Here is a 14,746-nt window from a genome sequence, read left to right on the forward strand (position 1 = left end):
GCGGCGGCGGCGGCGGCTCGGACTCCTGAGTCCGGCGGCGGCACGGCGGGGAAGGCGGTGGCGCGGGCGGGCCGGCCTGGCTCGATTGGGTTTCGGCCCAGTCGGGCGCGGGGAGTTTTTTTATAATGTCGCCGAACTAAAAAAAACCTAGAAAAATTTAAATAAAAATATAAAAATACCAAAATAAATTTTCATCGTCCAAATAAAATATTTAGAACAAGATGAACATTTTTTTGGTCCTAAAATGCATTTTTTGAAAATCGTGCAATTTTCCCTAAATTCAAATAAGATAGCAAAACACCAAAATAAATATTATTTGATTTTTTATTAAATCCTCATTATTTCTTTATTTTAGGAAAGTCATTTTATTCCCTCTCTCATGTTTTTACAATTGAAATGATTGAAGATAAAATAAATAAAATCAAATGATCCTATTTTCAAAATTTGAGAAAACTCAAATATGAAAATAACGAAATCCCCAACTCTCTCCGTGGGTCCTTGAGTTGCGTAGAATTTCTAGGATCAAGGCAAAATGCAAATAAAATATGATATGCAATGATGATCTATGTATAACATTCCAAATTGAAATTTGGGATGTTACACATATCTGCTCAAATCATCTTTGAAGGTGAAAAAATAACGATACCCTCCGCGAGCCTCAATATTCATTGGACCACATACATTGGTATGTATTATTTCCAATAAATCTGTTGCTCGCTCCATTGTTCCAGAGAACGGCGTTTAGTCATCTTGGCCATGAGGCATGGTTCGAAAGTACCAAATGATTCATAATCAAGTGATTCCAGAAGTCCATCAGTATGGAGTTTCTTCATGCGCTTTACACCAATATGACCTAAACGGCAGTGCCACAAATAAGTTGCACTATCATTATCAACTCTGCATCTTTTGGCTTCAACATTATGAATATGTGTATCACTACTATCAAGATTCAACACAAATAGACCACTCTTTAAGGGTGCATGACCATAAAAGATATTACTCATATAAATAGAACAACCATTATTCTCTTATTTAAATGAATAACCGTCTCGCATCAAACAAGATCCAGATATACTGTTCATGCTTAACGCTGACATCAAATAACAATTATTCAGGTCTAAAACTAATCCCGAAGGTAGATGTAGAGGTAGCATGCCGACGGCGATCACATATCGACTTTGGAACCATTTCCCACGCGCATCGTCACCTTGTCCTTAGCCAATCTTCGCTCAATACATAGTCCCTGTTTCGAGTTGCAAATGTTAGCAACAGAACCAGTATCAAATACCCAGGTGCTACTGCGAGCTCTAGTAAGGTACACATCAATAACATGTATATCACATATACCTTTGTTCACCTTGCCATCCTTCTTATCCGCCAAATACTTGGGGTAGTTCTGCTTCCAGTGACCAGTCCCTTTGCAGTAGAAGCACTCAGTCTCAGGCTTAGGTCCAGATTTAGGTTTCTTCTCTTGAGCAGTAACTTGTTTGCCGTTCTTCTTGAAGTTCCCCTTCTTCTTCCCTTTACCCCTTTTCTTGAAACTGGTGGTCTTGTTGACCATCAACACTTGATGATCCTTCTTGATTTCTACCTCCACAGCCTTTAGCATTGCGAAGAGCTCGGGAATTGACTTTTCCATCCCTTGCATATTATAGTTCATCACGAAGCTCTTGTAGCTTGGTGGCAGTGATTGAAGAATTCTGTCATGACACTATCATCATGAATATTAACTCCCAGTTGAATCAAGTGATTATTATACCCAGACATTTTGAGTGTATGTTCACTGCCAGAACTATTCTCCCCATGCTGCAGCTATAGAATTTATTGGAGACTTCATATCTCTCAATCCGGGCATTTGCTGGAAATATTAACTTCAACTCCTGGAACATCTCATATGCTCCATGACGTTCAAAATGTCGCTGAAGTCCCGGTTCTAAGCCGTAAAGCATGGCACACTGAATTATCGAGTAGTCGTCAGGTTTGCTCTGCCAGACATTCTTAACGTTATCAGTTGTATCTGCAGCAGGCCTGGCACCCAGCGATGCTTCCAGGACGTAATTCTTTTGTGCAACAATGAGGATAATCCTCAAGTTACGGACCCAGTCCGTGTAATTGCTACCATCATCTTTCAACTTTGATTTCTCAAGGAACGCATTAAAATTCAACGGAACTACAGCACGGGCCATCTATCTACAACAACATAGACAAGCAAAATACTATCAGGTACTAAGTTCATGATAAATTTATGTTCAATTAATCATATTAGTTAAGAACTCCCACTTAGATAGTCATCTCTCTAATCATCTCAATGGTCACGTTATCCAAATCAACTAAACCATAACCGATCATCACGTGAGATGGAGTAGTTTTCAATGGTGAACATCACTATGTTGATCATATCTACTATATGATTCACGTTCGACCTTTCGGTCTCAGTGTCCCGAGGCCATATCTGCATATGCTAGGCTCATCAAGTTTAACCCGAGTATTTCTGTGTGTGCAAAACTGGCTTGCACCCGTTGTAGGTGAACGTTGAGCTTATCACACCCGATCATCACGTGGTGTCTCGGCACGATGAACTTTGGCAACGGTGCATACTCAGGGAGAACACTTTTACCTTAAAATTTAGTGAGAGATCATATTATAATGGTACCGTCAATCAAAGCAGAATAAGATGCATAAAGGATAAACATCACATGCAATCAATATAAGTGATATGATATGGCCATCATCATCTTGTGCCTTTGATCTCCATCTCCAAAGCACCGCCATGATCACCATCGTCACCGGCGCGACACCTTGATCTCCATCGTAGCATCGTTGTCGTCTCGCCAACTATTTCTTCTACGACTATCGCTACCGCTTAGTGATAATGTAAAGCAATTACAGGGCGATTGCATTGCATACAATAAAGCGACAACCATATGGCATCATGTACGCTTATAACTCTGTTACAAAACATGATCATCTCATACAATAAAATTTAGCATCATGTCTTGACCATATTACATCATAACATGCCCTGCAAAAACAAGTTAGACGTCCTCTACTCTGTTGTTGCAAGTTTTGCGTGGCTGCTACGGGCTGAGCAAGAACCGTCCTTACATACGCATCAAAACCACAATGATATTTCGTCAAGTTAGTGTTGTTTTAACCTTCACAAGGACCGGGCGTAGCCACACTCGATTCAACTAAAGTTGGAGAAACTGACACCCGGCAGCCACCTGTGTGCAAAGCACGTCGGTAGAACCAGTCTCGCGTAAGCGTACGCGTAATGTCGGTCCGGGCTGCTTCATCCAACAATACTACCGAATCAAAGTATGACATGCTGGTAAGCAGTATGACTTGTATCGCCCACGACTCACTTGTGTTCTACTCGTGCATATAACATCTACACATAAACCTGGCTCGGATGCCACTATTGGGGAACGTACTAATTTCAAAATTTTCCTACGCACATGAAAGATCATGGTGATGCATAGCAATAAGAGGGGAGAGTGTCGTCCACGTACCCTCGTAGACCGTAAGCGGAAGCGTTATGACAATGTGGTTGATGTAGTCGTACGTCTTAACGATCGACCGATCCAAGTACTGAACGTACGACACCTCCGCGATCTGCACACGTTCAGCTCGGTGACGTCCCACGAACTCACGATCTAGTAGAGCTTCGAGGGAGAGTTCCGCCAGCACGATGGTGTGATGACGGTGTTGATGAAGCTACCGACGCAGGGCTTCGCCTAAGCACCGCTATGATATGACCGAGGTGGATTATGGTGGGAGGGGGCACCGCACACGGCTAAAGATCAATGATCAACTTGTGTGTCTTGGGTGCCCCCTACCCCCATATATAAAGGAGCTAGGGGGGAGGCGACCAGCCAGGAGGAGGGCGCGCCAAGGGGGGAGTCCTACTCCCACCGGGAGTAGGACTCATCCTTTCCTAGTAGGAGTAGGAGAAGGGGGAAGGAGGAGGGAGTGGGGGAGGAAAGGGGGGCGCCACCCCCCCTCCTTGTCCAATTCGGACTAGAGGGGGAGGGGCGCGCGGCCCTGCCTTGGCCGCCCCTCCTCTTCTCCACTAAGGCCCAATAGGCCCATTACACTCCCTGGGGGGTTCCGGTAACCCCCTGGTACTCCGGTATATGCCCGAACTTTTCCGGAACACTTTCGAAGTCCACACATAGTCATCCAATATATCAATCTTTATGTCTCGACCATTTAGAGATTCCTCGTCATGTCCTTGATCATACCCGGGACTCCGAACTACCTTCGGTACATCAAAACACATATACTCATAATACCGATCGTCACCGAAAGTTAAGCGTGCGGACCCTACGGGTTCGAGAACTATGTAGACATGACCGAGACACGTCTCCGGTCAATAACCAATAGCGGAACCTGGATGCTCATATTGGCTCCTACATATTCTATGAAGATCTTTATCGGTCAAACCGCACAACAACATACGTTGTTCCCTTTGTCATCGGTATGTTACTTGCCCGAGATTCGATCGTCGGTATCTCAATACCTAGCTCAATCTCCTTACAGACAAGCCTCTTTACTCGTTCTGTAATGTATCATATCGCAACTAACTCATTAGTCACATTGCTTGTAAGGCTTATAGTGATGTGCATTACCGAGAGGGCCCAGAGATACCTCTCTGACAATCGGAGTGACAAATCCTAATCTCGATCTATGCCAACTCAACAAGTACCATCGGAGACACTTGTAGAGAACCTTTGTAATCACCCAGTTACGTTGTGATGTTTGGTAGCACACAAAGTGTTCTTCCGGTAATCGAGAGTTGCATAATCTCAAAGTCAAAGGAACATGTATAAGTTACAAAGAAAGCAATGGCAGTAAGCTAAAACAATCAAGTGCTAAGCTAACGGAATGGGTCAAGTCAATCACATCATTCTCCCGATGATGTGATTCCATTTATCAAATGACAACTCATGTCTATGGTTAGGAAACCTTAACCATCTTTGATCAACGAGCTAGTCTAGTAGAGGCATACTAGTGACACTATGTTTGTCTATGTATTCACACATGTATAATGTTTCCGGTTAATACAATTCTAGCATGAATAATAAACATTTATCATGAAATAAGGAAATAAATAATAACTTTATTATTGCCTCTAGGGCATATTTCCTTCAATAACAACACCTCGCAGCCTGACGTGTTAAAGGGGTTGTCAATCCCTTTCGGAGTACGGCGCCTCAAGATAGGCAAAGGACGTGAGGTAAATTTGTAGATGGGATAAATAGATCGCGGAACAAATAAATTGCAACAAAGTATTTTTGTATTTTTTTAGTTTAATAGATCTGAAAATAAACGAAGGAAAAATTAGATCGCAAGGCAAATATATGAGAAAGAAGACCCGGGGGCCGTAGGTTTCACTAGTGGCTTCTTTCAAGGAAAATAGCAAATGGTGGGTAAACAAATCACTGTTGGGCAATTAATAGAAATTCAAATAATCATGAAGATATCCAGACAATGATCATTATATAGGAATCACGTCCAAGATTAGTAAACCGACTCCTGCCTGCATCTACTACTATTACTCCACACATCGACCGCTATCCAGCATGCATCTAGTGTATTAAGTTCTTGAAAAAACGGAGTAATGCAATAAGAACGATGACATGATGTAGACAAGATCCATTTATCTATTGCGGTAGATATGGATCCCGTCTTTTTATCCTTAGTAGCAACGATACATATGTGTCGGTTCCCTTTCTGTCACTAGGATCAAGCACTGTAAGATCGAACCCACTACCGGGCACCTCTTCCCATTGCAAGATAAATAGATCAAGTTGGCCAAACAAAACCCAAATATCGGAGAAGAAATACAAGACTATAAGAGATCACACATATAAGAGATCAAAGAACTCAAATAACTTTCATGGATATAAAAAGATATAACTGATCATAAACTCGAAGTTCATCAGGTCCCAACAAACACATCGCCAAAAGACTTACATCATATGGATCTCCAAGAGATCATTGTATTGATAATCGAGAGAGAGAGAGAGAGAGAGAGCCCTCTAGCTACTAACTACAGACCCGAAGGTCTACAAAGAACTACTCACGCATCATCGGAGAGGCACCAATGAAAGTGGTGAACCCCTCCGTGATGGTGTCTAGATTGGATCTCGTGGTTCTAGACTCTACGGTGGCTGGATGAAAATTTCGTCGACTCCTCTAGGGTTTCTAGAATATTGGGGTATTTATAGAGCAAAGAGTCGGTCCAGGGGGCACCTGAGGTCGGCACAACCCACCAGGGCGCGCCCGGGCCTCCTGGCGCGCCCTGGTGGGTTGTCTCCTCCTCGGGACTCCCCCTAGGTGTAACCAGGGCCCGTTGTGTTCCTTCTGGCCCATAAAAAATCATCGTAAATTGGCGTGGCATTTGGACTCCTTCCGATATTGATTTCATGCGATGTAAAAAACATGCAGAAAACAGCAACTGACACTTGGCACTATGTCAATAGGTTAGTACCAAAAAATGATATAAAATGACTATATAATGATTAGAAAACATCCAAGATTGATAGTAAAATAGCATGGAATAATCAAAAATTATTCATACATTGGAGACGTATCAGCATCCCCAAGCTTAACTCCTGCTCGTCCTCGAGTAGGTAAGTGATAAACAGAATTTTTGATGTGGAGTGTTGTTTATCATGTCATATCATATTCTTTTCTTCATAGCATGGACATTTGGACTTTTATGTGGTTCAAAAAAATAGTCTAGTTTTGACATAATAATTTAGATACTCAAGCATATCAACAAGCAACCATGTCTTTCAAAATATCAATGCTAAAACAAGTTATCCCTAGCCCATCATGCTCAAACATTGATCCATTCATGAAACACACTCGAATATTAGCTACACCCAATACTTAAGTACATTCATATTGTCCCCTAGTTGGTGCTTTTATAAGAGAGGATGGAGACTCAATTTTTTTTGCTTAAAGTAAAAGAAAAGGCCCTTCGTGGAGGGAAGTAGGGATTTGTAGAGGTGCCAGAGCTCAAAGAGAAAAATAATAGAGATAAAAACATTTTGGGAGGTGTATCCATCCCACCAACAAAAACGAATTGGAGCATCCCAACACTTTCTATGCTAGATATATCATAGGCGGTTCCCAAAAAGAAAATAAAGTTTATTCCTTTTTCCACCATAACTTTCACTTTCCATGGCTAGCCATATCCACGGGTGCCCTCCATACCAACACTTTCCAAGGAATTTATTATTTGACAACATAAAGTAAATTTATTTTTGCATTTCGGGACTGGCATCCCTAATACCTTTGCCTTACTCTCGTGCAATGACAAGTGAATAAACACTCATCGTGAGAATAACACATCTAGCATGGAAAATATTAGCTACCCGTTACCGTTCCGCGAGCGAAACAAACACAGAAAAGAGAAGTTCATTTTGAAAATTAGAGATGGCACATGCAAATTTGCTTATAACGGCAAAAGAATGCCGCATATAGGTAGATATGGTGGACTCATGTGGCAAAACTGGTTTAAAGGATTTTGGATGTACAAGTAGAGGTCATACTTGATGCAAAATGAAGGCTAGCAAAAAGATTGAGAAGCGACCAACCAAGTAACGAATAATCTCATAAGCAAGCATTAAGCATAATTAACACCGAATAATGCACCACAAGTAGGATATAATTTTCATTGCATGATTATTGACTTTGGTGCATGCATAGGGAATCACAAACCTTAACACCAATATTCTTACTAGAGCACAACTACTCACCAACATGACTCACATATCACATCATCATATCTCAAAACTATTACTAATAATCAAGTTTATTTTGTCCAATGATCTTCATGACATATTTTTTTCTTTATCCTTCTTGGATATCTATCACTTTGGGACTAATTTTCATGTGTTGCTTTTCATAAGCTCAAACAAATATAAGTGAAGATCATGAGCATAACATATTTTCTTTCTCTAAAAATAATTTAAGTGAAGCAAGCGAGAATTTATTCAAAATTTTACTAACTCTAAAATAAATCTAAGTGAAGCGAGAGAGCATTTCTTCAAAAATACTAAGCACTAGAGCAAGTCCATTGCTCATAAAAATTTAAGTGAAGCATAGAGACTAATTCTAACAAGTCATGGCATAATTTTGGCTCTCTCAAGTAGGTGTGTCCAGCAAGGATTGATGACTTAAAACACAAAATAAAAACAAGCAAAGACACATATCATACAAGATGCTCCAAGCAAAACACACATCATGTGACGAATAAAAATATAGTCTCGAGTAAAATACCGATGGTCGTTAGAAGAAAGAGGGGATGCCACTCGGGGGCATCCCCAAGCTTAGTTGGTTGCTCATTCTTGGATAATATCTTGGGATGCCGGGGCATCCCCAAGCTTAGGCTATTCTATCCTTCTTTCATCCATTGTAAGATAACCCAAAACTTGAAAACTTTAATCACACAAAACTCAACAAAACCCTTGTGAGATCCGTTAGTAAAAGAAAGCAAGCCACTACTATAAGTGTTGTGTCAAACCAATTCTTCTTTTGTTTTTCTATTATATCTACTGTATTCCAACTTTTCTATGACAAAAACGCATCAAAGAAAACCATAGAGCTATCAAAATAAGCACACAACACAAAGAAAACAGAATCTGTCAAAACAGAACAGTCTGTAGTAATATGGAACTTTAGAATACTTATGTAACTCCAAAAGTTCTACCAAATTAGGAAGACCAGCATAATTTGTATATTAATCTTCTGCAAAAATAATCAGGGAAAAAATCTCTTTTCTGTGATTTATGATAAATGTTTTCGTGAGCGCAAAGTTTCTGTCTTTTTTTGCAAGATCAAACAACTATCACCCCAGAAGATCCTAAAGGCTTTACTTGGCACAAACACTAATTAAAACACAAAAAACACAATCATAACAGTAGCATAATTGTGCTAACACTCAAGAACATAAAGAAAAAAGCAAAAATAAATTTTATTCATTGGGTTGCCTCCCAACAAGCGCTATAGTTTTACGCCCTTAGCTAGGCATAAAGCAAGGATCTAAGTTTGTCATCCTTTTTCTTCTTAACTTTCTTAGAGGTATTTTCATCATGGGGTTTTGTAAACACAACATAAAACATAGTATCCATGGAAACTTTAGCATTTCTTAGCTGGTTTTCATCATAGCCCCTTTGATTACCCGCAACAATCCAAGAGTAGCGTTGATTAACATTATTAAAAACTTGTTGGATTATATCTGAACGGGGACTTCCTTTTTAAGATTCTCGTCAAAGACCTTATTATCCCCAAGCAGATGCCTTAATGCATAATCACTATTGTACAGAATTTCATCTATCACGACTTTTTCACGATTCATACCATAAAAATCAAAGATTTCCCTAGCATCCTGTTTATAAGAACGAGAGTAGCCAACTTTTTGGCCCTAGGATTCTTTATGTCAGGCTCAAAAAACAATCTTTACAAAGTAGGGTGGGTACGAATAAATTTACTCTCAAGTTTCAGAACTAGTGCTAAAATAGCATCCGCATAAGATCTAGTAGTTTTAAGTATAGGAGCATCATCAAGACTTAGATACCCAACACAATTGAAAAATTCTTGAATACGTTCTTTTCCCATAACATTCCCTTGCCCCAAGATAAAAGTTTTAGCATCCAGATTGCTCGTACGTCCAAATTTAGGAGTTAGGCCATCCTCTGTTGGTGCCACTCATGATTGCAAGCAAAGGATAGATCTGACAAGAAAACAGCTAACGGACAAAGAGAGGCAAATAAAACAGCAAATTTTTATGAAGTGGGGGAGAGGAAAACGAGAGGCAAATAATGTAAATTGCAAGGAGATGAGATTTGTGATTAGGAACCTGGTTATGTTGAAGATCCTCCCCAGGAACGGCGCCAGAAATTCCTTTTGATGTCGCATGAAGCTACGTCGGTATTTCCCCAAAGAGGAAGGGATGATGCAGCACAGCGGTGGTAGGTATTTCCCTCAGATGTGAAACAAACGTTATCGAACCAGTAGGAGAACCAAGCAACACAACATAAACAACCCCTGCACACAAATAACAACACCTCGCACCCGACGTGTTAAAGGGGTTGTCAATCCCTTTTGGGGTACGGCACCTCAAGATAGGCAAAGGACGTGAGGTCAATTTGTAGATGGGATAAATAGATCGCAGAACAAATAAATGGCAGCAAGATATTTTTGTATTTTTTAGTTTAATAAATCTGAAAATGAACGCAAGGAAAAAGTAGATCGCAAGGCAAATATATGAGAAAGAAGACCCGGGGGCCGTAGGTTTCACTAGTGGCTTCTCTCGAGAAAAATAGCAAACGGTAGGTAAACAAATTACTGTTGGGAAATTGATAGAACTTCAAATAATCATGACGATATCCAGGCAATGATCATTACATAGGCATCACGTCCAAGATTAGTAGACCGACTCCTGCCTGCATCTACTACTATTACTCCACACATCGACCTCTATCCAGCATGCATCTAGTGTATTAAGTTCTTGTAAAAACGGAGTAATGCAATAAGAACGATGACATGATGCAGACAAGATCCGTTTATCTATTGCGGCAGATATGGATCCCGTCTTTTATCCTTAATAGCAACGATACATATGTGTCGGTTCCCTTTCTGTCACTGAGATCAAGCACCGTAAGATCGAACCCACTACCGGGCACCTCTTCCCATTGGAAGATAAATAGATCAAGTTGGCCAAACAAAACCCAAATATCGGAAAAGAAATACGAGGCTATAAGAGATCACACATATAAGAGATCAAAGAACTGAAATAACTTTCATGGATATAAAAAGATATAACTGATCATAAACTCGAAGTACATCAGATCCCAACTAACCCACCGCCAAAAGACTTACATCATATGGATCTCCAAGAGATCATTGTATTGATAATCAGGAGAGAGAGAGAGAGAGAGAGAGGAAGCCATCTAGCTACTAACTACGGACCTGAAGGTCTACAAAGAACCACTCACGCATCATCGGAGAGGCACCAATGGAAGTGGTGACCCCTCCGTGATGGTGTCTAGATTGGATCTCGTGGTTCTGGATTCTACGGCGGCTGGATGAAAATTTCGTCAACTCCTCTAGGGTTTCTGGAATATTGGGGTATTTATAGAGCAAAGAGTCGGTCCAGGGGGCACCCGAGGTGGGCACAACCCACCAAGGCGCATGTGGGCCTCCTGGCGCGCCCTGGTGGCTTGTCTCCTCCTCGGGACTCCCCAGGTGCAACCAAGGCCCGTTGTGTTCCTTCTGGCCCATAAAAAATCATCGTAAATTGACGTGGCATTTGGACTCCTTCTGATATTGATTTCCTGCGATGTAAAAAACATGCAGAAAACAACAACTGACACTTGGCATTATGTCAATAGTTTAGTACCAAAAATTAATATAAAATGACTATATAGTGATTATAAAACATCCAAGATTGATAATAAAATATTATGGAATAATTAAAAATTATAGATACGTTGGAGACGTATCAGCAGAACGCATGGCCGTCGTGCAAACGTGACGGAGGCGGATGGCATGGATCGATGGGCGGGTCGGCGTGCGAACGACGGCTATGATGGGCCGCCGCATGACGCGAGGCCGCCGTCTCGGGGCGATGCAGGAGTCCTGTTTGGAGCAAGGTGGAGATGGTCGACGCGGGGTGACGCGCGGACTGACTCGCGGACGGTGGCTGGCCCTGACGGGCCGCCTCGGTGCACGTGGCCACCGGGTTGGAGGAGAGGCCGGCTGGTCACGCCGGGGTCGAAGTAGAGGCGCGCAGGGGTTGACGACGGCGGCAGGAGACGCAAACCGATCAAGCATAGGTCGAAAAACCAAAAAGAAAAATGCGATCAAAGTGACCGGCGGGAGAGAGAAAAATCCAGAGCAAGGGCTCGGGAAAAGGACTCTCTAGGGCAGCAGGTCAACACGACCGGTGGACGAACCCCTAGGTACGGGAGGCACGGATGATGAAAGTGGATCCCTCAAAATACTAAGGACAAAGGATTGGCTCAAGCTCAAAGCTCAAGACTCTTCATTTTATATTTTAGTGATCCAAGATCACACTGAGTCTATAGGAAAAGCCAATACTATCAAGGAGGGATGAGGTGTTGCTTAATGAGCCTCTTGCTTCATGTGCTTTGTGATATGCTCCAAAACCCTCAACTACTTTCCCACATCCACAAATGACCTAAACCCAAAGCCAAAATCGGTCACACCGATTCTTCCTATCCGGCGCCACCGATTCCAAAAGTCATAGCCACTACCACAAACCCTAAGCAAATCGGTCTTACCGATAGGGATCTCGGTCTCACTGAGATGGGGTTGTAATCTCTCTGTTTCCCTTCGTAACGTTTTAGTCTAACTGAAGTGAGCGATCAGTCCCACCGAGATTGCAATGTAAACTCTCTGTTTCCTTTTTGTAACATTTCGGTCTCACCGAAAAGAGCAAATTGGTCCCACCGAGTTTACCTGGCCAACTCTCTAGAAAGCTTATTACCAAATCGGTCTCACCGAGTTTGTGTAATCGGTCTTACCGAGATTACGTTATGCCCTAACCCTAACCGAATCGGTCTCACCGAGATGCATGTCAGTCCCACCGAAAATCACTAATGATCACTAGGTTTACTAAATCGGTCCGACCGAGTCTGTTGAATCGGTCCCACCGAGTTTGGTAAATTGTGTGTAACGGTTAGATTTTGTGTGGAGGCTATATATACCCCTCCACCTCCTCTTAATTCGTGGAGAGAGCCATCAGAACGAACCTACACTTCCAACTTACCATTTCTGAGAGAGAACCACCTACTCATGTGTTGAGGCCAAGATATTCCATTCCTACCATATGAATCTTGATCTCTAGCCTTCCCCAAGTTGCTTTCCACTCAAATCTTCTTTCCACCAGATCCAAAACCTATGAGAGAGAGTTGAGTGTTGGGGAGACTATCATTTGAAGCACAAGAGCAAGGAGTTCATCATCAACGCACCATTTGTTACTTCTTGGAGAGTGGTGTCTCCTAGATTGGCTAGGTGTCACTTGGGAGCCTCTGACAAGATTGTGGAGTTGAACCAAGGAGTTTGTAAGGGCAAGGAGATCGCCTACTTTGTGAAGATCTACCGCTAGTGAGGCAAGTCCTTCGTGGGCGACGGCCATGGTGGGATAGACAAGGTTGCTTCTTCGTGGACCCTTCGTGGGTGGAGCCCTCAGTGGACTCGCGCAACCGTTACCCTTCGTGGGTTGAAGTCTCCATCAACGTGAATGTACGATAGCACCACCTATCGGAACGACGCCAAAAACATCTGTGTCTCCAATTGCGTTTGAATCCTCCAAACCCTTCCCTTTACTTTCTTGCAAGTTGCACGCTTTACTTTCCGCTGCCTATATACTCTTGCATGCTTGCTTGAATAGTGTGATGATTGCTTGACTTGTCCTAAAATAGTTAAAATCTACCAAACTCTAAAATTGGGAAAAGGTTAAGTTTTTATTGGTCAAGTAGTCTAATAACCCCCCCCCTCTAGACATACTTCAAGGTCCTACAAGTGGTATCAGAGCTTTGGTCTCCATTTGCTTTGATTTCCATAGCTTTTGGTGGTCATAGCCTTGGTTTCACAACCTATGAGAGTATGGCGTCTAGCGAGGGAAATTATCACCGTAGAGGTCCTTACTTTGATGGTACTAATTTTGCTAGTTGGAAGCATAAGATGAAAATGCATATTCTTGGACATAACCCCGCCGTTTGGGCAATTATTTGTATTGGCTTGCAAGGTGAATTCTTTGATGGGAGAGAACCGAACCGTGAAGCTAATGCGGAAGAATTGAAGATGCTGCAATACAATGCTCAAGCTTACGATATCATCTTCAACGGATTGTGCCCCAAAGAATTCAACAAAATCAGCCGTCTTGAGAATGCAAAGGAAATTTGGGATACTTTGATTGACATGCATGAAGGTACCGAGTCCGTCAAGGAATCCAAGTTGGATGTGCTCCAAAGTCAGCTTGACAAGTTCAAAATGAAGGATGGTGATGGTGTCGCTGAAATGTACTCTAGGCTTGCTCTTATCACAAATGAGATTGCCGGCTTAGGGAGTGAAGAGATGACTGGCAAATTCATCATCAAGAAGATCCTAAGAGCATTGGATGGAAAGTATGATACCATGTGCACGTTGATTCAAATGATGCCAAACTACAAAGATCTCAAGCCAACGGAAGTCATTGGAAGAATTGTTGCTCATGAGATGTCACTCAAGGATAAGGAGGAACTTCACAACAAGTCAAGTGGTGCTTACAAAGCCTCAAGTGAAGTCCCCACATCATCAAGTGAGAAACAAACCTTCAATGATGAATTGAGCTTAATGGTGAAGAACTTCAACAAATTCTACAAGAGTAAAAGCAAAGAAAGAAGCTCCAAGTCGAGGTCTTACAATGACAAAAGATCTTCTAGTCGAGAGTGCAACTGCTACAATTGTGGGAGACCCGGACACTACTCCAATGAGTGTACGACACCCTACAAAAGAAGAGAAGATTCTCCAAGAAGATGGAGCAAAAGAGAAGAATCACCACCAAGAGAGAGGAGGAGTAGAGATGATCGCTATGAACGAAGACCCTCACGGAGAAGCAAGGATTCGGAAAGGAAGGACAAGTCATCAAGGAGCTACACAAAACGAAGACATCAAGCTCATGTTGGTGAATGGGTTTCCGGCTCCGACTCCGACAATCACTCTG

This window comes from Triticum dicoccoides, chromosome 2B, assembly GCF_002162155.2.
Source record: "Triticum dicoccoides isolate Atlit2015 ecotype Zavitan chromosome 2B, WEW_v2.0, whole genome shotgun sequence".
Classification (NCBI taxonomy): Eukaryota; Viridiplantae; Streptophyta; class Magnoliopsida; order Poales; family Poaceae; genus Triticum; species Triticum dicoccoides.